We start from the raw sequence: 24,599 nt of genomic DNA on the forward strand, positions 1-24,599 counted from the left end.
GAACCGACACGCTGGAGGAAACCTTGAGAGTCTGAGAGGGGAGGGAGTTCCAGAAGAAGGCCAGGATGTCATTTGGAGGGAGTATGTGACCAGAACTCGTCCCGTTGCTTTTGGGGTTCTATGGGCTACACGTAGGAATCTTTGGTGGTGGCACCTGATGTTGGGGGATCCGGAGTCGCACCCAGACCTGCTCCACAGGCCTCCTTTTACTTTTCTCTTCGGATTCATTATTTTTAAAAAGTGTCTCTTATCTCTATGATTGCATTTTCTTTTCTCTCTCTTTTCAAGCAGATGATGGGAGTCCAAGTATTAAGGTGACATGTGTTGCCCGTGCCCCCCTCCCCCCTGTGTTCTTATTCATTTACCTCTGATGTCGTTCCAGCGTATTGTGGGGGTACCAATGTTAGGGTCGGGTACGTTGCCCTCTCCCTGCCTCCCCCCTCGGGTCAGAGCCTCAAGTGCGCCCATCCCCCAGTCGGTGCGCACCCACCCCATTCCTAATGGAGGTGTATGCCCATCCCCTCCCCCCACCCGCCCGACACCCACCCGATGAAGGTGATTCCTCTGTGTCCACTTAGGTGTCCATCGGTTCGTACCCATTTGCTGGTGAGCGCGAGCACGTGGTGCTCGTGTGTCCATTCTTGGGCTACCTGGCTTACTGGAACGGGTTCCAGCTCTGGCCAGGAGAACCACGAGAGGTGCCCTCTCACCGCTGCTCCTCCTAGCTGAATAGCACTCCGTGGTGTCCACGCGCCACATTTCATTTACGCACTCGTGGGTCGATGGGCACTCGGGTCGCTTCCAGGTCTTTGCGATTGTGACTTGTGCCCTGACTCTAACCCTAACCCTTACCCAGCCCGTCTCCTCCTCGGCCCCTGCCTGACTGACTCCTTCCCGCCCGGCCTGTCACCTGTCACCGTCCTCTGCCCCTGCCTGACACGCTCCTCCCCGCCCGGGCCGTCACCGTCCTCGGCCCCTGCCTGACGGGGCTCCTCCGTCGCCTGGGCCTTCCAAGGGCTTGGTGTGGACGCTGGTTCCAGGACGCCCTCCCAGGAACCCGGTAGCAGGGCGGCCGCAGCGTCTCGCGCCACCCAACCGTCCGCCGGCCGGCGGCCGTCGCTAAGTGGCCTGCGGGGGACGTGCCCCCACTGTGGGGCGGGCGCCCAGCCTGGTGTCTTCTCCGAGGCCCCGTGGCTGCTTTCACCCCCCCCCCGCAAGGGGAGAGCCGCGGAGGTGGGGACCGCCTCCTCGTGGGGACGTACACCCAGCTCTCCACGTCGGATTCCGGGGCTCTCTGTCCTGCCAGAAGGCCCAGCTGGCCTGCGGGTCCTTAGAGTGGCAAAAACATCCGAAAACTGAGATTGAGGGTCCGGTGGTTGTCTGCACTTTTGTGCTGGGCACCCCAGGGAGGCCCGGGGGCTGGCTGGACGACGCGGTCTGCTGGGCAGGGGGGGGGGTTTGGAGGAGCAACTGATGCCCTTTGCACTTTGGGTAGCAAGTGTCTGAGGTGTCTCTGAGCCCTGCGCCATGTCGGGGGTGGGGGGTGGGAGGTCGGTGGGGGTGGAGGAGCAGGAGGAGGAGGAGGAGGAGGTGGGAAGGGCCGTGGCCTGCAGTCGTCTTCCCGGGGTGGCTTCTTCCACAGGCTGCTTGGCCTGGGCTCCCTGCACCTGGGCCTTTGGAGGACTGGCCCTGTGCTTGCCAACGCTTCCCCTGCAGGGACCCAGAGCTGGGAGGTTGCATCTCTCAGCCCTGGGTCGGGCAGAGCCCCAGCGGGCCATGCCCACAACCTCTCTCAGCACGGGTCCCCCAGAAGGCTCCTTTGGGACCAGGATTCTCTTGCGGGTGACTCTTTAAGGTCTGGCCCCTGGATGGAGGGGCACCAGGAGTAGAGGAGCAGGAAGGGGAAGGGGGTGGCCATGCGAGGGGACACTTTCAGGCCAAGTCCCAGCTTCAGCCTGATCCTCCTGGGAACCCCGGGGTGTACGTCACACCTCCTGGTTGTCCCGCTCTGAGACAAGGAGCCGGGCTTCGCATTCCCCCAGCAGCCAGTCGTGGGCTGAGGACACCTGGGGCGTTGGGAACTCCCTGGCTTCTCCTTGGCTTAACATCTGGAGCTGCTTGTGAATCGTGCCGCCACACACACACCCGAGTGCAGGTGTCTTCTGCACAGACTGCGGGCCTCGCTCTTCTGAATGCCGCTAGCTCGCCACCCACCCACGGGTGAACCTGGTCAGGGTACTTTCTCTCGGGGGCAGACTCTGATCCTGGCGGGCTACCGGTGTTTCTGTTTGCTCGTTTCTTTCTTCCATTTCGGGAAAGGCTTCCTTACTGGGTGTGGAAATCTCCTATGCCTTTCCTCGCCTATTCTGTCAGCTTTAAAATTCTCTTTCAGTTGCCACCCTCACAGATGGATTAGGAAACTCTTTCCGGTGCACTCATTAGTGAAATGACCTCAATGAAGCTGGAATCCAATATCTAATGGCCGATTTTTAGCGAGTCCACACGCCAGGGTGGTCGGGGTCCAATGCAGCCCCGGCCAGGCCCAGGCCCCGGCCCCTTGGACTGGGCCACAGGAGGACACAGAGGAGGGTCCCGGCCCCCCCGGTCGCGTTGCCGGCAGTTCTCCAAGGGCTTGGGCGTTTTCCAGAGGTAGGAGATGGAGGGGACTGATTTCTTCAGCGCCCCACAAACCACGCCACCCCACCCATGGGACACATCCCTAGAGAGAGAGAGAGACGCCCCATACACTCGCTCCCCTCCCCCATGCGCTGTGCCCCAGCCCGGGGCCCGGGGGAATAGGCGGCAGCCCACCCACAGGGTGGGGGGCCCAGCTGAAAGGGGTTGTCGGGGAGGGCGGCCCCTGCCTGGGGTCAAAGGGCGGGCGATCCGCGCGTGCGCAATCGGCGGCGGCGGCGGCGGGGGCGGCCACGAGCTGGGGGTGGGGGGCGGGTAGGTGAAGGAGGCCAGGCGAGGAGAGGAAGGGGGCTGGAAGGTCTCCACCTTGGCGAGTCCAGCCGTGGAGGCGCATCTTGTGTGAGTGTGAGTGTGAGTGTGTGTGTGTGTGTGTGTGTGTGTGTATAGAGAGACAGCCCCCCACCCCGGCCCACCGCTCCCTGCCCGCCCCGCCCCGCCTGTCACCCCCGTCCCTCGGAGCCCGCCGGACCCGGCCGGTGAACTCAACAGGCCCGGCCCGGCGCGGGTCAGCGCCGGTGCGGGGCCTGGGGCGGGAGGAGGCGGCGGGGAAGCGCAGAGAGGCTCGGCTTCTTGAGCGGGGCAGGGGCGCCCTCCGCCGTCTAGGGCCACACCACCCTGAACGCGCCCGACCTCGTCTGGTCTCGGAAGCTAAGCAGGGTCGGGCCTGGTTAGTACTTGGATGGGAGACCGCCTGGGAATACCGGGTGCCGTAGGCTTCTTCTTTTTTTTTTTTTTTGTTTTGCCTCTTGTTCTGTCCCCTCTCTGGGAGCGAGGCGGCGGCCCGGGGTGGGGGTCACCCCCACCCTCAGCGCCCGCCGCGGTGCCTGGCGCCCCAGCCCGCACCGTGGGGCCTCCTCTTGTCCCAAGCCGCGACACCGCCGTCACGCGGCAGCATGCGTGGCTTCTGGACTGTCAGGTCTCAGACCAAAGGTCTGCTCTGTGGGAACCGACACGCTGGAGGAAACCTTGAGAGTCTGAGAGGGGAGGGAGTTCCAGAAGAAGGCCAGGATGTCATTTGGAGGGAGTATGTGACCAGAACTCGTCCCGTTGCTTTTGGGGTTCTATGGGCTACACGTAGGAATCTTTGGTGGTGGCACCTGATGTTGGGGGATCCGGAGTCGCACCCAGACCTGCTCCACAGGCCTCCTTTTACTTTTCTCTTCGGATTCATTATTTTTAAAAAGTGTCTCTTATCTCTATGATTGCATTTTCTTTTCTCTCTCTTTTCAAGCAGATGATGGGAGTCCAAGTATTAAGGTGACATGTGTTGCCCGTGCCCCCCTCCCCCCTGTGTTCTTATTCATTTACCTCTGATGTCGTTCCAGCGTATTGTGGGGGTACCAATGTTAAGGTCGGGTACGTTGCCCTCTCCCAGCCTCCCCCCTCGGGTCAGAGCCTCAAGTGCGCCCATGCCCCAGTCGGTGCGCACCCACCCCATTCCTAATGGAGGTGTATGCCCATCCCCTCCCCCCACCCGCCCGACACCCACCCGATGAAGGTGATTCCTCTGTGTCCACTTAGGTGTCCATCGGTTCGTACCCATTTGCTGGTGAGCGCGAGCACGTGGTGCTCGTGTGTCCATTCTTGGGCTACCTGGCTTACTGGAACGGGTTCCAGCTCTGGCCAGGAGAACCACGAGAGGTGCCCTCTCACCGCTGCTCCTCCTAGCTGAATAGCACTCCGTGGTGTCCACGCGCCACATTTCATTTACGCACTCGTGGGTCGATGGGCACTCGGGTCGCTTCCAGGTCTTTGCGATTGTGACTTGTGCCCTGACTCTAACCCTAACCCTTACCCAGCCCGTCTCCTCCTCGGCCCCTGCCTGACTGACTCCTTCCCGCCCGGCCTGTCACCTGTCACCGTCCTCTGCCCCTGCCTGACACGCTCCTCCCCGCCCGGGCCGTCACCGTCCTCGGCCCCTGCCTGACGGGGCTCCTCCGTCGCCTGGGCCTTCCAAGGGCTTGGTGTGGACGCTGGTTCCAGGACGCCCTCCCAGGAACCCGGTAGCAGGGCGGCCGCAGCGTCTCGCGCCACCCAACCGTCCGCCGGCCGGCGGCCGTCGCTAAGTGGCCTGCGGGGGACGTGCCCCCACTGTGGGGCGGGCGCCCAGCCTGGTGTCTTCTCTGAGGCCCCGTGGCTGCTTTTCCCCCCCCCCGCAAGGGGAGAGCCGCGGAGGTGGGGACCGCCTCCTCGTGGGGACGTACACCCAGCTCTCCACGTCGGATTCCGGGGCTCTCTGTCCTGCCAGAAGGCCCAGCTGGCCTGCGGGTCCTTAGAGTGGCAAAAACATCCGAAAACTGAGATTGAGGGTCCGGTGGTTGTCTGCACTTTTGTGCTGGGCACCCCAGGGAGGCCCGGGGGCTGGCTGGACGACGCGGTCTGCTGGGCAGGGGGGGGGGTTTGGAGGAGCAACTGATGCCCTTTGCACTTTGGGTAGCAAGTGTCTGAGGTGTCTCTGAGCCCTGCGCCATGTCGGGGGTGGGGGGTGGGAGGTCGGTGGGGGTGGAGGAGCAGGAGGAGGAGGAGGAGGAGGTGGGAAGGGCCGTGGCCTGCAGTCGTCTTCCCGGGGTGGCTTCTTCCACAGGCTGCTTGGCCTGGGCTCCCTGCACCTGGGCCTTTGGAGGACTGGCCCTGTGCTTGCCAACGCTTCCCCTGCAGGGACCCAGAGCTGGGAGGTTGCATCTCTCAGCCCTGGGTCGGGCAGAGCCCCAGCGGGCCATGCCCACAACCTCTCTCAGCACGGGTCCCCCAGAAGGCTCCTTTGGGACCAGGATTCTCTTGCGGGTGACTCTTTAAGGTCTGGCCCCTGGATGGAGGGGCACCAGGAGTAGAGGAGCAGGAAGGGGAAGGGGGTGGCCATGCGAGGGGACACTTTCAGGCCAAGTCCCAGCTTCAGCCTGATCCTCCTGGGAACCCCGGGGTGTACGTCACACCTCCTGGTTGTCCCGCTCTGAGACAAGGAGCCGGGCTTCGCATTCCCCCAGCAGCCAGTCGTGGGCTGAGGACACCTGGGGCGTTGGGAACTCCCTGGCTTCTCCTTGGCTTAACATCTGGAGCTGCTTGTGAATCGTGCCGCCACACACACACCCGAGTGCAGGTGTCTTCTGCACAGACTGCGGGCCTCGCTCTTCTGAATGCCGCTAGCTCGCCACCCACCCACGGGTGAACCTGGTCAGGGTACTTTCTCTCGGGGGCAGACTCTGATCCTGGCGGGCTACCGGTGTTTCTGTTTGCTCGTTTCTTTCTTCCATTTCGGGAAAGGCTTCCTTACTGGGTGTGGAAATCTCCTATGCCTTTCCTCGCCTATTCTGTCAGCTTTAAAATTCTCTTTCAGTTGCCACCCTCACAGATGGATTAGGAAACTCTTTCCGGTGCACTCATTAGTGAAATGACCTCAATGAAGCTGGAATCCAATATCTAATGGCCGATTTTTAGCGAGTCCACACGCCAGGGTGGTCGGGGTCCAATGCAGCCCCGGCCAGGCCCAGGCCCCGGCCCCTTGGACTGGGCCACAGGAGGACACAGAGGAGGGTCCCGGCCCCCCCGGTCGCGTTGCCGGCAGTTCTCCAAGGGCTTGGGCGTTTTCCAGAGGTAGGAGATGGAGGGGACTGATTTCTTCAGCGCCCCACAAACCACGCCACCCCACCCATGGGACACATCCCTAGAGAGAGAGAGAGACGCCCCATACACTCGCTCCCCTCCCCCATGCGCTGTGCCCCAGCCCGGGGCCCGGGGGAATAGGCGGCAGCCCACCCACAGGGTGGGGGGCCCAGCTGAAAGGGGTTGTCGGGGAGGGCGGCCCCTGCCTGGGGTCAAAGGGCGGGCGATCCGCGCGTGCGCAATCGGCGGCGGCGGCGGCGGCGGCGGCGGCGGGGGCGGCCACGAGCTGGGGGTGGGGGGCGGGTAGGTGAAGGAGGCCAGGCGAGGAGAGGAAGGGGGCTGGAAGGTCTCCACCTTGGCGAGTCCAGCCGTGGAGGCGCATCTTGTGTGAGTGTGAGTGTGTGTGTGTGTGTGTGTGTGTGTATAGAGAGACAGCCCCCCACCCCGGCCCACCGCTCCCTGCCCGCCCCGCCCCGCCTGTCACCCCCGTCCCTCGGAGCCCGCCGGACCCGGCCGGTGAACTCAACAGGCCCGGCCCGGCGCGGGTCAGCGCCGGTGCGGGGCCTGGGGCGGGAGGAGGCGGCGGGGAAGCGCAGAGAGGCTCGGCTTCTTGAGCGGGGCAGGGGCGCCCTCCGCCGTCTAGGGCCACACCACCCTGAACGCGCCCGACCTCGTCTGGTCTCGGAAGCTAAGCAGGGTCGGGCCTGGTTAGTACTTGGATGGGAGACCGCCTGGGAATACCGGGTGCCGTAGGCTTCTTCTTTTTTTTTTTTTTTGTTTTGCCTCTTGTTCTGTCCCCTCTCTGGGAGCGAGGCGGCGGCCCGGGGTGGGGGTCACCCCCACCCTCAGCGCCCGCCGCGGTGCCTGGCGCCCCAGCCCGCACCGTGGGGCCTCCTCTTGTCCCAAGCCGCGACACCGCCGTCACGCGGCAGCATGCGTGGCTTCTGGACTGTCAGGTCTCAGACCAAAGGTCTGCTCTGTGGGAACCGACACGCTGGAGGAAACCTTGAGAGTCTGAGAGGGGAGGGAGTTCCAGAAGAAGGCCAGGATGTCATTTGGAGGGAGTATGTGACCAGAACTCGTCCCGTTGCTTTTGGGGTTCTATGGGCTACACGTAGGAATCTTTGGTGGTGGCACCTGATGTTGGGGGATCCGGAGTCGCACCCAGACCTGCTCCACAGGCCTCCTTTTACTTTTCTCTTCGGATTCATTATTTTTAAAAAGTGTCTCTTATCTCTATGATTGCATTTTCTTTTCTCTCTCTTTTCAAGCAGATGATGGGAGTCCAAGTATTAAGGTGACATGTGTTGCCCGTGCCCCCCTCCCCCCTGTGTTCTTATTCATTTACCTCTGATGTCGTTCCAGCGTATTGTGGGGGTACCAATGTTAGGGTCGGGTACGTTGCCCTCTCCCTGCCTCCCCCCTCGGGTCAGAGCCTCAAGTGCGCCCATCCCCCAGTCGGTGCGCACCCACCCCATTCCTAATGGAGGTGTATGCCCATCCCCTCCCCCCACCCGCCCGACACCCACCCGATGAAGGTGATTCCTCTGTGTCCACTTAGGTGTCCATCGGTTCGTACCCATTTGCTGGTGAGCGCGAGCACGTGGTGCTCGTGTGTCCATTCTTGGGCTACCTGGCTTACTGGAACGGGTTCCAGCTCTGGCCAGGAGAACCACGAGAGGTGCCCTCTCACCGCTGCTCCTCCTAGCTGAATAGCACTCCGTGGTGTCCACGCGCCACATTTCATTTACGCACTCGTGGGTCGATGGGCACTCGGGTCGCTTCCAGGTCTTTGCGATTGTGACTTGTGCCCTGACTCTAACCCTAACCCTTACCCAGCCCGTCTCCTCCTCGGCCCCTGCCTGACTGACTCCTTCCCGCCCGGCCTGTCACCTGTCACCGTCCTCTGCCCCTGCCTGACACGCTCCTCCCCGCCCGGGCCGTCACCGTCCTCGGCCCCTGCCTGACGGGGCTCCTCCGTCGCCTGGGCCTTCCAAGGGCTTGGTGTGGATGCTGGTTCCAGGACGCCCTCCCAGGAACCCGGTAGCAGGGCGGCCGCAGCGTCTCGCGCCACCCAACCGTCCGCCGGCCGGCGGCCGTCGCTAAGTGGCCTGCGGGGGACGTGCCCCCACTGTGGGGCGGGCGCCCAGCCTGGTGTCTTCTCCGAGGCCCCGTGGCTGCTTTCACCCCCCCCCCGCAAGGGGAGAGCCGCGGAGGTGGGGACCGCCTCCTCGTGGGGACGTACACCCAGCTCTCCACGTCGGATTCCGGGGCTCTCTGTCCTGCCAGAAGGCCCAGCTGGCCTGCGGGTCCTTAGAGTGGCAAAAACATCCGAAAACTGAGATTGAGGGTCCGGTGGTTGTCTGCACTTTTGTGCTGGGCACCCCAGGGAGGCCCGGGGGCTGGCTGGACGACGCGGTCTGCTGGGCAGGGGGGGGGGTTTGGAGGAGCAACTGATGCCCTTTGCACTTTGGGTAGCAAGTGTCTGAGGTGTCTCTGAGCCCTGCGCCATGTCGGGGGTGGGGGGTGGGAGGTCGGTGGGGGTGGAGGAGCAGGAGGAGGAGGAGGAGGAGGTGGGAAGGGCCGTGGCCTGCAGTCGTCTTCCCGGGGTGGCTTCTTCCACAGGCTGCTTGGCCTGGGCTCCCTGCACCTGGGCCTTTGGAGGACTGGCCCTGTGCTTGCCAACGCTTCCCCTGCAGGGACCCAGAGCTGGGAGGTTGCATCTCTCAGCCCTGGGTCGGGCAGAGCCCCAGCGGGCCATGCCCACAACCTCTCTCAGCACGGGTCCCCCAGAAGGCTCCTTTGGGACCAGGATTCTCTTGCGGGTGACTCTTTAAGGTCTGGCCCCTGGATGGAGGGGCACCAGGAGTAGAGGAGCAGGAAGGGGAAGGGGGTGGCCATGCGAGGGGACACTTTCAGGCCAAGTCCCAGCTTCAGCCTGATCCTCCTGGGAACCCCGGGGTGTACGTCACACCTCCTGGTTGTCCCGCTCTGAGACAAGGAGCCGGGCTTCGCATTCCCCCAGCAGCCAGTCGTGGGCTGAGGACACCTGGGGCGTTGGGAACTCCCTGGCTTCTCCTTGGCTTAACATCTGGAGCTGCTTGTGAATCGTGCCGCCACACACACACCCGAGTGCAGGTGTCTTCTGCACAGACTGCGGGCCTCGCTCTTCTGAATGCCGCTAGCTCGCCACCCACCCACGGGTGAACCTGGTCAGGGTACTTTCTCTCGGGGGCAGACTCTGATCCTGGCGGGCTACCGGTGTTTCTGTTTGCTCGTTTCTTTCTTCCATTTCGGGAAAGGCTTCCTTACTGGGTGTGGAAATCTCCTATGCCTTTCCTCGCCTATTCTGTCAGCTTTAAAATTCTCTTTCAGTTGCCACCCTCACAGATGGATTAGGAAACTCTTTCCGGTGCACTCATTAGTGAAATGACCTCAATGAAGCTGGAATCCAATATCTAATGGCCGATTTTTAGCGAGTCCACACGCCAGGGTGGTCGGGGTCCAATGCAGCCCCGGCCAGGCCCAGGCCCCGGCCCCTTGGACTGGGCCACAGGAGGACACAGAGGAGGGTCCCGGCCCCCCCGGTCGCGTTGCCGGCAGTTCTCCAAGGGCTTGGGCGTTTTCCAGAGGTAGGAGATGGAGGGGACTGATTTCTTCAGCGCCCCACAAACCACGCCACCCCACCCATGGGACACATCCCTAGAGAGAGAGAGAGACGCCCCATACACTCGCTCCCCTCCCCCATGCGCTGTGCCCCAGCCCGGGGCCCGGGGGAATAGGCGGCAGCCCACCCACAGGGTGGGGGGCCCAGCTGAAAGGGGTTGTCGGGGAGGGCGGCCCCTGCCTGGGGTCAAAGGGCGGGCGATCCGCGCGTGCGCAATCGGCGGCGGCGGCGGCGGGGGCGGCCACGAGCTGGGGGTGGGGGGCGGGTAGGTGAAGGAGGCCAGGCGAGGAGAGGAAGGGGGCTGGAAGGTCTCCACCTTGGCGAGTCCAGCCGTGGAGGCGCATCTTGTGTGAGTGTGAGTGTGAGTGTGTGTGTGTGTGTGTGTGTGTGTGTATAGAGAGACAGCCCCCCACCCCGGCCCACCGCTCCCTGCCCGCCCCGCCCCGCCTGTCACCCCCGTCCCTCGGAGCCCGCCGGACCCGGCCGGTGAACTCAACAGGCCCGGCCCGGCGCGGGTCAGCGCCGGTGCGGGGCCTGGGGCGGGAGGAGGCGGCGGGGAAGCGCAGAGAGGCTCGGCTTCTTGAGCGGGGCAGGGGCGCCCTCCGCCGTCTAGGGCCACACCACCCTGAACGCGCCCGACCTCGTCTGGTCTCGGAAGCTAAGCAGGGTCGGGCCTGGTTAGTACTTGGATGGGAGACCGCCTGGGAATACCGGGTGCCGTAGGCTTCTTCTTTTTTTTTTTTTTTGTTTTGCCTCTTGTTCTGTCCCCTCTCTGGGAGCGAGGCGGCGGCCCGGGGTGGGGGTCACCCCCACCCTCAGCGCCCGCCGCGGTGCCTGGCGCCCCAGCCCGCACCGTGGGGCCTCCTCTTGTCCCAAGCCGCGACACCGCCGTCACGCGGCAGCATGCGTGGCTTCTGGACTGTCAGGTCTCAGACCAAAGGTCTGCTCTGTGGGAACCGACACGCTGGAGGAAACCTTGAGAGTCTGAGAGGGGAGGGAGTTCCAGAAGAAGGCCAGGATGTCATTTGGAGGGAGTATGTGACCAGAACTCGTCCCGTTGCTTTTGGGGTTCTATGGGCTACACGTAGGAATCTTTGGTGGTGGCACCTGATGTTGGGGGATCCGGAGTCGCACCCAGACCTGCTCCACAGGCCTCCTTTTACTTTTCTCTTCGGATTCATTATTTTTAAAAAGTGTCTCTTATCTCTATGATTGCATTTTCTTTTCTCTCTCTTTTCAAGCAGATGATGGGAGTCCAAGTATTAAGGTGACATGTGTTGCCCGTGCCCCCCTCCCCCCTGTGTTCTTATTCATTTACCTCTGATGTCGTTCCAGCGTATTGTGGGGGTACCAATGTTAAGGTCGGGTACGTTGCCCTCTCCCAGCCTCCCCCCTCGGGTCAGAGCCTCAAGTGCGCCCATGCCCCAGTCGGTGCGCACCCACCCCATTCCTAATGGAGGTGTATGCCCATCCCCTCCCCCCACCCGCCCGACACCCACCCGATGAAGGTGATTCCTCTGTGTCCACTTAGGTGTCCATCGGTTCGTACCCATTTGCTGGTGAGCGCGAGCACGTGGTGCTCGTGTGTCCATTCTTGGGCTACCTGGCTTACTGGAACGGGTTCCAGCTCTGGCCAGGAGAACCACGAGAGGTGCCCTCTCACCGCTGCTCCTCCTAGCTGAATAGCACTCCGTGGTGTCCACGCGCCACATTTCATTTACGCACTCGTGGGTCGATGGGCACTCGGGTCGCTTCCAGGTCTTTGCGATTGTGACTTGTGCCCTGACTCTAACCCTAACCCTTACCCAGCCCGTCTCCTCCTCGGCCCCTGCCTGACTGACTCCTTCCCGCCCGGCCTGTCACCTGTCACCGTCCTCTGCCCCTGCCTGACACGCTCCTCCCCGCCCGGGCCGTCACCGTCCTCGGCCCCTGCCTGACGGGGCTCCTCCGTCGCCTGGGCCTTCCAAGGGCTTGGTGTGGACGCTGGTTCCAGGACGCCCTCCCAGGAACCCGGTAGCAGGGCGGCCGCAGCGTCTCGCGCCACCCAACCGTCCGCCGGCCGGCGGCCGTCGCTAAGTGGCCTGCGGGGGACGTGCCCCCACTGTGGGGCGGGCGCCCAGCCTGGTGTCTTCTCCGAGGCCCCGTGGCTGCTTTCACCCCCCCCCGCAAGGGGAGAGCCGCGGAGGTGGGGACCGCCTCCTCGTGGGGACGTACACCCAGCTCTCCACGTCGGATTCCGGGGCTCTCTGTCCTGCCAGAAGGCCCAGCTGGCCTGCGGGTCCTTAGAGTGGCAAAAACATCCGAAAACTGAGATTGAGGGTCCGGTGGTTGTCTGCACTTTTGTGCTGGGCACCCCAGGGAGGCCCGGGGGCTGGCTGGACGACGCGGTCTGCTGGGCAGGGGGGGGGGTTTGGAGGAGCAACTGATGCCCTTTGCACTTTGGGTAGCAAGTGTCTGAGGTGTCTCTGAGCCCTGCGCCATGTCGGGGGTGGGGGGTGGGAGGTCGGTGGGGGTGGAGGAGCAGGAGGAGGAGGAGGAGGAGGTGGGAAGGGCCGTGGCCTGCAGTCGTCTTCCCGGGGTGGCTTCTTCCACAGGCTGCTTGGCCTGGGCTCCCTGCACCTGGGCCTTTGGAGGACTGGCCCTGTGCTTGCCAACGCTTCCCCTGCAGGGACCCAGAGCTGGGAGGTTGCATCTCTCAGCCCTGGGTCGGGCAGAGCCCCAGCGGGCCATGCCCACAACCTCTCTCAGCACGGGTCCCCCAGAAGGCTCCTTTGGGACCAGGATTCTCTTGCGGGTGACTCTTTAAGGTCTGGCCCCTGGATGGAGGGGCACCAGGAGTAGAGGAGCAGGAAGGGGAAGGGGGTGGCCATGCGAGGGGACACTTTCAGGCCAAGTCCCAGCTTCAGCCTGATCCTCCTGGGAACCCCGGGGTGTACGTCACACCTCCTGGTTGTCCCGCTCTGAGACAAGGAGCCGGGCTTCGCATTCCCCCAGCAGCCAGTCGTGGGCTGAGGACACCTGGGGCGTTGGGAACTCCCTGGCTTCTCCTTGGCTTAACATCTGGAGCTGCTTGTGAATCGTGCCGCCACACACACACCCGAGTGCAGGTGTCTTCTGCACAGACTGCGGGCCTCGCTCTTCTGAATGCCGCTAGCTCGCCACCCACCCACGGGTGAACCTGGTCAGGGTACTTTCTCTCGGGGGCAGACTCTGATCCTGGCGGGCTACCGGTGTTTCTGTTTGCTCGTTTCTTTCTTCCATTTCGGGAAAGGCTTCCTTACTGGGTGTGGAAATCTCCTATGCCTTTCCTCGCCTATTCTGTCAGCTTTAAAATTCTCTTTCAGTTGCCACCCTCACAGATGGATTAGGAAACTCTTTCCGGTGCACTCATTAGTGAAATGACCTCAATGAAGCTGGAATCCAATATCTAATGGCCGATTTTTAGCGAGTCCACACGCCAGGGTGGTCGGGGTCCAATGCAGCCCCGGCCAGGCCCAGGCCCCGGCCCCTTGGACTGGGCCACAGGAGGACACAGAGGAGGGTCCCGGCCCCCCCGGTCGCGTTGCCGGCAGTTCTCCAAGGGCTTGGGCGTTTTCCAGAGGTAGGAGATGGAGGGGAAGGTAGGAGATGGAGGGGACTGATTTCTTCAGCGCCCCACAAACCACGCCACCCCACCCATGGGACACATCCCTAGAGAGAGAGAGAGACGCCCCATACACTCGCTCCCCTCCCCCATGCGCTGTGCCCCAGCCCGGGGCCCGGGGGAATAGGCGGCAGCCCACCCACAGGGTGGGGGGCCCAGCTGAAAGGGGTTGTCGGGGAGGGCGGCCCCTGCCTGGGGTCAAAGGGCGGGCGATCCGCGCGTGCGCAATCGGCGGCGGCGGCGGCGGCGGCGGCGGCGGCGGGGGCGGCCACGAGCTGGGGGTGGGGGGCGGGTAGGTGAAGGAGGCCAGGCGAGGAGAGGAAGGGGGCTGGAAGGTCTCCACCTTGGCGAGTCCAGCCGTGGAGGCGCATCTTGTGTGAGTGTGAGTGTGTGTGTGTGTGTGTGTGTGTGTATAGAGAGACAGCCCCCCACCCCGGCCCACCGCTCCCTGCCCGCCCCGCCCCGCCTGTCACCCCCGTCCCTCGGAGCCCGCCGGACCCGGCCGGTGAACTCAACAGGCCCGGCCCGGCGCGGGTCAGCGCCGGTGCGGGGCCTGGGGCGGGAGGAGGCGGCGGGGAAGCGCAGAGAGGCTCGGCTTCTTGAGCGGGGCAGGGGCGCCCTCCGCCGTCTAGGGCCACACCACCCTGAACGCGCCCGACCTCGTCTGGTCTCGGAAGCTAAGCAGGGTCGGGCCTGGTTAGTACTTGGATGGGAGACCGCCTGGGAATACCGGGTGCCGTAGGCTTCTTCTTTTTTTTTTTTTTTGTTTTGCCTCTTGTTCTGTCCCCTCTCTGGGAGCGAGGCGGCGGCCCGGGGTGGGGGTCACCCCCACCCTCAGCGCCCGCCGCGGTGCCTGGCGCCCCAGCCCGCACCGTGGGGCCTCCTCTTGTCCCAAGCCGCGACACCGCCGTCACGCGGCAGCATGCGTGGCTTCTGGACTGTCAGGTCTCAGACCAAAGGTCTGCTCTGTGGGAACCGACACGCTGGAGGAAACCTTGAGAGTCTGAGAGGGGAGGGAGTTCCAGAAGAAGGCCAGGATGTCATTTGGAGGGAGTATGTGACCAGAACTCGTCCCGTTGCTTTTGGGGTTCTATGGGCTACACGTAGGAATCTTTGGTGGTGGCACCTGATGTTGGGGGATCCGGAGTCGCACCCAGACCTGCTCCACAGGCCTCCTTTTACTTTTCTCTTCGGATTCATTATTTTTAAAAAGTGTCTCTTATCTCTATGATTGCATTTTCTTTTCTCTCTCTTTTCAAGCAGATGATGGGAGTCCAAGTATTAAGGTGACATGTGTTGCCCGTGCCCCCCTCCCCCCTGTGTTCTTATTCATTTACCTCTGATGTCGTTCCAGCGTATTGTGGGGGTACCAATGTTAAGGTCGGGTACGTTGCCCTCTCCCAGCCTCCCCCCTCGGGTCAGAGCCTCAAGTGCGCCCATGCCCCAGTCGGTGCGCACCCACCCCATTCCTAATGGAGGTGTATGCCCATCCCCTCCCCCCACCCGCCCGACACCCACCCGATGAAGGTGATTCCTCTGTGTCCACTTAGGTGTCCATCGGTTCGTACCCATTTGCTGGTGAGCGCGAGCACGTGGTGCTCGTGTGTCCATTCTTGGGCTACCTGGCTTACTGGAACGGGTTCCAGCTCTGGCCAGGAGAACCACGAGAGGTGCCCTCTCACCGCTGCTCCTCCTAGCTGAATAGCACTCCGTGGTGTCCACGCGCCACATTTCATTTACGCACTCGTGGGTCGATGGGCACTCGGGTCGCTTCCAGGTCTTTGCGATTGTGACTTGTGCCCTGACTCTAACCCTAACCCTTACCCAGCCCGTCTCCTCCTCGGCCCCTGCCTGACTGACTCCTTCCCGCCCGGCCTGTCACCTGTCACCGTCCTCTGCCCCTGCCTGACACGCTCCTCCCCGCCCGGGCCGTCACCGTCCTCGGCCCCTGCCTGACGGGGCTCCTCCGTCGCCTGGGCCTTCCAAGGGCTTGGTGTGGACGCTGGTTCCAGGACGCCCTCCCAGGAACCCGGTAGCAGGGCGGCCGCAGCGTCTCGCGCCACCCAACCGTCCGCCGGCCGGCGGCCGTCGCTAAGTGGCCTGCGGGGGACGTGCCCCCACTGTGGGGCGGGCGCCCAGCCTGGTGTCTTCTCCGAGGCCCCGTGGCTGCTTTCACCCCCCCCCGCAAGGGGAGAGCCGCGGAGGTGGGGACCGCCTCCTCGTGGGGACGTACACCCAGCTCTCCACGTCGGATTCCGGGGCTCTCTGTCCTGCCAGAAGGCCCAGCTGGCCTGCGGGTCCTTAGAGTGGCAAAAACATCCGAAAACTGAGATTGAGGGTCCGGTGGTTGTCTGCACTTTTGTGCTGGGCACCCCAGGGAGGCCCGGGGGCTGGCTGGACGACGCGGTCTGCTGGGCAGGGGGGGGGGTTTGGAGGAGCAACTGATGCCCTTTGCACTTTGGGTAGCAAGTGTCTGAGGTGTCTCTGAGCCCTGCGCCATGTCGGGGGTGGGGGGTGGGAGGTCGGTGGGGGTGGAGGAGCAGGAGGAGGAGGAGGAGGAGGTGGGAAGGGCCGTGGCCTGCAGTCGTCTTCCCGGGGTGGCTTCTTCCACAGGCTGCTTGGCCTGGGCTCCCTGCACCTGGGCCTTTGGAGGACTGGCCCTGTGCTTGCCAACGCTTCCCCTGCAGGGACCCAGAGCTGGGAGGTTGCATCTCTCAGCCCTGGGTCGGGCAGAGCCCCAGCGGGCCATGCCCACAACCTCTCTCAGCACGGGTCCCCCAGAAGGCTCCTTTGGGACCAGGATTCTCTTGCGGGTGACTCTTTAAGGTCTGGCCCCTGGATGGAGGGGCACCAGGAGTAGAGGAGCAGGAAGGGGAAGGGGGTGGCCATGCGAGGGGACACTTTCAGGCCAAGTCCCAGCTTCAGCCTGATCCTCCTGGGAACCCCGGGGTGTACGTCACACCTCCTGGTTGTCCCGCTCTGAGACAAGGAGCCGGGCTTCGCATTCCCCCAGCAGCCAGTCGTGGGCTGAGGACACCTGGGGCGTTGGGAACTCCCTGGCTTCTCCTTGGCTTAACATCTGGAGCTGCTTGTGAATCGTGCCGCCACACACACACCCGAGTGCAGGTGTCTTCTGCACAGACTGCGGGCCTCGCTCTTCTGAATGCCGCTAGCTCGCCACCCACCCACGGGTGAACCTGGTCAGGGTACTTTCTCTCGGGGGCAGACTCTGATCCTGGCGGGCTACCGGTGTTTCTGTTTGCTCGTTTCTTTCTTCCATTTCGGGAAAGGCTTCCTTACTGGGTGTGGAAATCTCCTATGCCTTTCCTCGCCTATTCTGTCAGCTTTAAAATTCTCTTTCAGTTGCCACCCTCACAGATGGATTAGGAAACTCTTTCCGGTGCACTCATTAGTGAAATGACCTCAATGAAGCTGGAATCCAATATCTAATGGCCGATTTTTAGCGAGTCCACACGCCAGGGTGGTCGGGGTCCAATGCAGCCCCGGCCAGGCCCAGGCCCCGGCCCCTTGGACTGGGCCACAGGAGGACACAGAGGAGGGTCCCGGCCCCCCCGGTCGCGTTGCCGGCAGTTCTCCAAGGGCTTGGGCGTTTTCCAGAGGTAGGAGATGGAGGGGACTGATTTCTTCAGCGCCCCACAAACCACGCCACCCCACCCATGGGACACATCCCTAGAGAGAGAGAGAGACGCCCCATACACTCGCTCCCCTCCCCCATGCGCTGTGCCCCAGCCCGGGGCCCGGGGGAATAGGCGGCAGCCCACCCACAGGGTGGGGGGCCCAGCTGAAAGGGGTTGTCGGGGAGGGCGGCCCCTGCCTGGGGTCAAAGGGCGGGCGATCCGCGCGTGCGCAATCGGCGGCGGCGGCGGCGGGGGCGGCCACGAGCTGGGGGTGGGGGGCGGGTAGGTGAAGGAGGCCAGGCGAGGAGAGGAAGGGGGCTGGAAGGTCTCCACCTTGGCGAGTCCAGCCGTGGAGGCGCATCTTGTGTGAGTGTGAGTGTGAGTGTGTGTGTGTGTGTGTGTGTATAGAGAGACAGCCCCCCACCCCGGCCCACCGCTCCCTGCCCGCCCCGCCCCGCCTGTCACCCCCGTCCCTCGGAGCCCGCCGGACCCGGCCGGTGAACTCAACAGGCCCGGCCCGGCGCGGGTCAGCGCCGGTGCGGGGCCTGGGGCGGGAGGAGGCGGCGGGGAAGCGCAGAGAGGCTCGGCTTCTTGAGCGGGGCAGGGGCGCCCTCCGCCGTCTAGGGCCACACCACCCTGAACGCGCCCGACCTCGTCTGGTCTCGGAAGCTAAGCAGGGTCGGGCCTGGTTAGTACTTGGATGGGAGACCGCCTGGGAATACCGGGTGCCGTAGGCTTCTTCTTTTTTTTTTTTTTTGTTTTGCCTCTTGTTCTGTCCCCTCTCTGGGAGCGAGGCGGCGGCCCGGGGTGGGGGTCACCCCCACCCTCAGCGCCCGCCGCGGTGCCTGGCGCCCCAGCCCGCACCGTGGGGCCTCCTCTTGTCCCAAGCCGCGACACCGCCGTCACGCGGCAGCATGCGTGGCTTCTGGACTGTCAGGTCTCAGACCAAAGGTCTGCTCTGTGGGAACCGACACGCTGGAGGAAACCTTGAGAGTCTGAGAGGGGAGGGAGTTCCAGAAGAAGGCCAGGATGTCATTTGGAGGGAGTATGTGACCAGAACTCGTCCCGTTGCTTTTGGGGTTCTATGGGCTACACGTAGGAATCTTTGGTGGTGGCACCTGATGTTGGGGGATCCGGAGTCGCACCCAGACCTGCTCCACAGGCCTCCTTTTACTTTTCTCTTCGGATTCATTATTTTTAAAAAGTGTCTCTTATCTCTATGATTGCATTTTCTTTTCTCTCTCTTTTCAAGCAGATGATGGGAGTCCAAGTATTAAGGTGACATGTGTTGCCCGTGCCCCCCTCCCCCCTGTGTTCTTATTCATTTACCTCTGATGTCGTTCCAGCGTATTGTGGGGGTACCAATGTTAAGGTCGGGTACGTTGCCCTCTCCCAGCCTCCCCCCTCGGGTCAGAGCCTCAAGTGCGCCCATGCCCCAGTCGGTGCGCACCCACCCCATTCCTAATGGAGGTGTATGCCCATCCCCTCCCCCCACCCGCCCGACACCCACCCGATGAAGGTGATTCCTCTGTGTCCACTTAGGTGTCCATCGGTTCGTACCCATTTGCTGGTGAGCGCGAGCACGTGGTGCTCGTGTGTCCATTCTTGGGCTACCTGGCTTACTGGAACGGGTTCCAGCTCTGGCCAGGAGAACCACGAGAGGTGCCCTCTCACCGCTGCTCCTCCTAGCTGAATAGCACTCCGTGGTGTCCACGCGCCACATTTCATTTACGCACTCGTGGGTCGATGGGCACTCGGGTCGCTTCCAGGTCTTTGCGATTGTGACTTGTGCCCTGACTCTAACCCTAACCCTTACCCAGCCCGTCTCCTCCTCGGCCCCTGCCTGACTGACTCCTTCCCGCCCGGCCTGTCACCTGTCACCGTCCTCTGCCCCTGCCTGACACGCTCCTCCCCGCCCGGGCCGTCACCGTCCTCGGCCCCTGCCTGACGGGGCTCCTCCGTCGCCTGGGCCTTCCAAGGGCTTGGTGTGGACGCTGGTTCCAGGACGCCCTCCCAGGAACCCGGTAGCAGGGCGGCCGCAGCGTCTCGCGCCACCCAACCGTCCGCCGGCCGGCGGCCGTCGCTAAGTGGCCTGCGGGGGACGTGCCCCCACTGTGGGGCGGGCGCCCAGCCTGGTGTCTTCTCCGAGGCCCCGTGGCTGCTTTCACCCCCCCCCGCAAGGGGAGAGCCGCGGAGGTGGGGACCGCCTCCTCGTGGGGACGTACACCCAGCTCTCCACGTCGGATTCCGGGGCTCTCTGTCCTGCCAGAAGGCCCAGCTGGCCTGCGGGTCCTTAGAGTGGCAAAAACATCCGAAAACTGAGATTGAGGGTCCGGTGGTTGTCTGCACTTTTGTGCTGGGCACCCCAGGGAGGCCCGGGGGCTGGCTGGACGACGCGGTCTGCTGGGCAGGGGGGGGGGTTTGGAGGAGCAACTGATGCCCTTTGCACTTTGGGTAGCAAGTGTCTGAGGTGTCTCTGAGCCCTGCGCCATGTCGGGGGTGGGGGGTGGGAGGTCGGTGGGGGTGGAGGAGCAGGAGGAGGAGGAGGAGGAGGTGGGAAGGGCCGTGGCCTGCAGTCGTCTTCCCGGGGTGGCTTCTTCCACAGGCTGCTTGGCCTGGGCTCCCTGCACCTGGGCCTTTGGAGGACTGGCCCTGTGCTTGCCAACGCTTCCCCTGCAGGGACCCAGAGCTGGGAGGTTGCATCTCTCAGCCCTGGGTCGGGCAGAGCCCCAGCGGGCCATGCCCACAACCTCTCTCAGCACGGGTCCCCCAGAAGGCTCCTTTGGGACCAGGATTCTCTTGCGGGTGACTCTTTAAGGTCTGGCCCCTGGATGGAGGGGCACCAGGAGTAGAGGAGCAGGAAGGGGAAGGGGGTGGCCATGCGAGGGGACACTTTCAGGCCAAGTCCCAGCTTCAGCCTGATCCTCCTGGGAACCCCGGGGTGTACGTCACACCTCCTGGTTGTCCCGCTCTGAGACAAGGAGCCGGGCTTCGCATTCCCCCAGCAGCCAGTCGTGGGCTGAGGACACCTGGGGCGTTGGGAACTCCCTGGCTTCTCCTTGGCTTAACATCTGGAGCTGCTTGTGAATCGTGCCGCCACACACACACCCGAGTGCAGGTGTCTTCTGCACAGACTGCGGGCCTCGCTCTTCTGAATGCCGCTAGCTCGCCACCCACCCACGGGTGAACCTGGTCAGGGTACTTTCTCTCGGGGGCAGACTCTGATCCTGGCGGGCTACCGGTGTTTCTGTTTGCTCGTTTCTTTCTTCCATTTCGGGAAAGGCTTCCTTACTGGGTGTGGAAATCTCCTATGCCTTTCCTCGCCTATTCTGTCAGCTTTAAAATTCTCTTTCAGTTGCCACCCTCACAGATGGATTAGGAAACTCTTTCCGGTGCACTCATTAGTGAAATGACCTCAATGAAGCTGGAATCCAATATCTAATGGCCGATTTTTAGCGAGTCCACACGCCAGGGTGGTCGGGGTCCAATGCAGCCCCGGCCAGGCCCAGGCCCCGGCCCCTTGGACTGGGCCACAGGAGGACACAGAGGAGGGTCCCGGCCCCCCCGGTCGCGTTGCCGGCAGTTCTCCAAGGGCTTGGGCGTTTTCCAGAGGTAGGAGATGGAGGGGACTGATTTCTTCAGCGCCCCACAAACCACGCCACCCCACCCATGGGACACATCCCTAGAGAGAGAGAGAGACGCCCCATACACTCGCTCCCCTCCCCCATGCGCTGTGCCCCAGCCCGGGGCCCGGGGGAATAGGCGGCAGCCCACCCACAGGGTGGGGGGCCCAGCTGAAAGGGGTTGTCGGGGAGGGCGGCCCCTGCCTGGGGTCAAAGGGCGGGCGATCCGCGCGTGCGCAATCGGCGGCGGCGGCGGCGGCGGCGGCGGCGGCGGCGGCGGCGGCGGGGGCGGCCACGAGCTGGGGGTGGGGGGCGGGTAGGTGAAGGAGGCCAGGCGAGGAGAGGAAGGGGGCTGGAAGGTCTCCACCTTGGCGAGTCCAGCCGTGGAGGCGCATCTTGTGTGAGTGTGAGTGTGAGTGTGTGTGTGTGTGTGTGTGTGTGTGTATAGAGAGACAGCCCCCCACCCCGGCCCACCGCTCCCTGCCCGCCCCGCCCCGCCTGTCACCCCCGTCCCTCGGAGCCCGCCGGACCCGGCCGGTGAACTCAACAGGCCCGGCCCGGCGCGGGTCAGCGCCGGTGCGGGGCCTGGGGCGGGAGGAGGCGGCGGGGAAGCGCAGAGAGGCTCGGCTTCTTGAGCGGGGCAGGGGCGCCCTCCGCCGTCTAGGGCCACACCACCCTGAACGCGCCCGACCTCGTCTGGTCTCGGAAGCTAAGCAGGGTCGGGCCTGGTTAGTACTTGGATGGGAGACCGCCTGGGAATACCGGGTGCCGTAGGCTTCTTCTTTTTTTTTTTTTTTGTTTTGCCTCTTGTTCTGTCCCCTCTCTGGGAGCGAGGCGGCGGCCCGGGGTGGGGGTCACCCCCACCCTCAGCGCCCGCCGCGGTGCCTGGCGCCCCAGCCCGCACCGTGGGGCCTCCTCTTGTCCCAAGCCGCGACACCGCCGTCACGCGGCAGCATGCGTGGCTTCTGGACTGTCAGGTCTCAGACCAAAGGTCTGCTCTGTGGGAACCGACACGCTGGAGGAAACCTTGAGAGTCTGAGAGGGGAGGGAGTTCCAGAAGAAGGCCAGGATGTCATTTGGAGGGAGTATGTGACCAGAACTCGTCCCGTTGCTTTTGGGGTTCTATGGGCTACACGTAGGAATCTTTGGTGGTGGCACCTGATGTTGGGGGATCCGGAGTCGCACCCAGACCTGCTCCACAGGCCTCCTTTTACTTTTCTCTTCGGATTCATTATTTTTAAAAAGTGTCTCTTATCTCTATGATTGCATTTTCTTTTCTCTCTCTTTTCAAGCAGATGATGGGAGTCCAAGTATTAAGGTGACATGTGTTGCCCGTGCCCCCCTCCCCCCTGTGTTCTTATTCATTTACCTCTGATGTCGTTCCAGCGTATTGTGGGGGTACCAATGTTAAGGTCGGGTACGTTGCCCTCTCCCAGCCTCCCCCCTCGGGTCAGAGCCTCAAGTGCGCCCATGCCCCAGTCGGTGCGCACCCACCCCATTCCTAATGGAGGTGTATGCCCATCCCCTCCCCCCACCCGCCCGACACCCACCCGATGAAGGTGATTCCTCTGTGTCCACTTAGGTGTCCATCGGTTCGTACCCATTTGCTGGTGAGCGCGAGCACGTGGTGCTCGTGTGTCCATTCTTGGGCTACCTGGCTTACTGGAACGGGTTCCAGCTCTGGCCAGGAGAACCACGAGAGGTGCCCTCTCACCGCTGCTCCTCCTAGCTGAATAGCACTCCGTGGTGTCCACGCGCCACATTTCATTTACGCACTCGTGGGTCGATGGGCACTCGGGTCGCTTCCAGGTCTTTGCGATTGTGACTTGTGCCCTGACTCTAACCCTAACCCTTACCCAGCCCGTCTCCTCCTCGGCCCCTGCCTGACTGACTCCTTCCCGCCCGGCCTGTCACCTGTCACCGTCCTCTGCCCCTGCCTGACACGCTCCTCCCCGCCCGGGCCGTCACCGTCCTCGGCCCCTGCCTGACGGGGCTCCTCCGTCGCCTGGGCCTTCCAAGGGCTTGGTGTGGACGCTGGTTCCAGGACGCCCTCCCAGGAACCCGGTAGCAGGGCGGCCGCAGCGTCTCGCGCCACCCAACCGTCCGCCGGCCGGCGGCCGTCGCTAAGTGGCCTGCGGGGGACGTGCCCCCACTGTGGGGCGGGCGCCCAGCCTGGTGTCTTCTCCGAGGCCCCGTGGCTGCTTTCACCCCCCCCCGCAAGGGGAGAGCCGCGGAGGTGGGGACCGCCTCCTCGTGGGGACGTACACCCAGCTCTCCACGTCGGATTCCGGGGCTCTCTGTCCTGCCAGAAGGCCCAGCTGGCCTGCGGGTCCTTAGAGTGGCAAAAACATCCGAAAACTGAGATTGAGGGTCCGGTGGTTGTCTGCACTTTTGTGCTGGGCACCCCAGGGAGGCCCGGGGGCTGGCTGGACGACGCGGTCTGCTGGGCAGGGGGGGGGGTTTGGAGGAGCAACTGATGCCCTTTGCACTTTGGGTAGCAAGTGTCTGAGGTGTCTCTGAGCCCTGCGCCATGTCGGGGGTGGGGGGTGGGAGGTCGGTGGGGGTGGAGGAGCAGGAGGAGGAGGAGGAGGAGGTGGGAAGGGCCGTGGCCTGCAGTCGTCTTCCCGGGGTGGCTTCTTCCACAGGCTGCTTGGCCTGGGCTCCCTGCACCTGGGCCTTTGGAGGACTGGCCCTGTGCTTGCCAACGCTTCCCCTGCAGGGACCCAGAGCTGGGAGGTTGCATCTCTCAGCCCTGGGTCGGGCAGAGCCCCAGCGGGCCATGCCCACAACCTCTCTCAGCACGGGTCCCCCAGAAGGCTCCTTTGGGACCAGGATTCTCTTGCGGGTGACTCTTTAAGGTCTGGCCCCTGGATGGAGGGGCACCAGGAGTAGAGGAGCAGGAAGGGGAAGGGGGTGGCCATGCGAGGGGACACTTTCAGGCCAAGTCCCAGCTTCAGCCTGATCCTCCTGGGAACCCCGGGGTGTACGTCACACCTCCTGGTTGTCCCGCTCTGAGACAAGGAGCCGGGCTTCGCATTCCCCCAGCAGCCAGTCGTGGGCTGAGGACACCTGGGGCGTTGGGAACTCCCTGGCTTCTCCTTGGCTTAACATCTGGAGCTGCTTGTGAATCGTGCCGCCACACACACACCCGAGTGCAGGTGTCTTCTGCACAGACTGCGGGCCTCGCTCTTCTGAATGCCGCTAGCTCGCCACCCACCCACGGGTGAACCTGGTCAGGGTACTTTCTCTCGGGGGCAGACTCTGATCCTGGCGGGCTACCGGTGTTTCTGTTTGCTCGTTTCTTTCTTCCATTTCGGGAAAGGCTTCCTTACTGGGTGTGGAAATCTCCTATGCCTTTCCTCGCCTATTCTGTCAGCTTTAAAATTCTCTTTCAGTTGCCACCCTCACAGATGGATTAGGAAACTCTTTCCGGTGCACTCATTAGTGAAATGACCTCAATGAAGCTGGAATCCAATATCTAATGGCCGATTTTTAGCGAGTCCACACGCCAGGGTGGTCGGGGTCCAATGCAGCCCCGGCCAGGCCCAGGCCCCGGCCCCTTGGACTGGGCCACAGGAGGACACAGAGGAGGGTCCCGGCCCCCCCGGTCGCGTTGCCGGCAGTTCTCCAAGGGCTTGGGCGTTTTCCAGAGGTAGGAGATGGAGGGGACTGATTTCTTCAGCGCCCCACAAACCACGCCACCCCACCCATGGGACACATCCCTAGAGAGAGAG

At 63.6% G+C, this 24,599-nt stretch overlaps 6 non-coding genes across 6 annotated transcripts; all 6 read left to right on the forward strand.

The window, feature by feature from the left end:
* Window positions 1-3,291: 3,291 nt before the first annotated feature.
* On the forward strand, window positions 3,292-3,410 carry LOC142876477 (5S ribosomal RNA). The gene has a single exon (XR_012923378.1). It is a non-coding gene; the product is annotated as a 5S ribosomal RNA (ribosomal RNA).
* Window positions 3,411-6,931: 3,521 nt separating this feature from the next.
* Window positions 6,932-7,050, forward strand: LOC142876478 (5S ribosomal RNA). Its single transcript, XR_012923379.1, has one exon. It is a non-coding gene; the product is annotated as a 5S ribosomal RNA (ribosomal RNA).
* A 3,518-nt stretch (window positions 7,051-10,568) lies between these two features.
* On the forward strand, window positions 10,569-10,687 carry LOC142876479 (5S ribosomal RNA). The gene has a single exon (XR_012923380.1). It is a non-coding gene; the product is annotated as a 5S ribosomal RNA (ribosomal RNA).
* Window positions 10,688-14,230: 3,543 nt separating this feature from the next.
* LOC142876481 (5S ribosomal RNA) lies at window positions 14,231-14,349 on the forward strand. The gene has a single exon (XR_012923382.1). It is a non-coding gene; the product is annotated as a 5S ribosomal RNA (ribosomal RNA).
* A 3,511-nt stretch (window positions 14,350-17,860) lies between these two features.
* LOC142876482 (5S ribosomal RNA) lies at window positions 17,861-17,979 on the forward strand. Its single transcript, XR_012923383.1, has one exon. It is a non-coding gene; the product is annotated as a 5S ribosomal RNA (ribosomal RNA).
* Window positions 17,980-21,523: 3,544 nt separating this feature from the next.
* LOC142876483 (5S ribosomal RNA) lies at window positions 21,524-21,642 on the forward strand. The gene has a single exon (XR_012923384.1). It is a non-coding gene; the product is annotated as a 5S ribosomal RNA (ribosomal RNA).
* The last annotated feature ends 2,957 nt before the right edge of the window (window positions 21,643-24,599 follow it).

The sequence above is a fragment of the Microcebus murinus genome, chromosome 15 (assembly GCF_040939455.1).
Source record: "Microcebus murinus isolate Inina chromosome 15, M.murinus_Inina_mat1.0, whole genome shotgun sequence".
NCBI lineage: Eukaryota > Metazoa > Chordata > Mammalia > Primates > Cheirogaleidae > Microcebus > Microcebus murinus.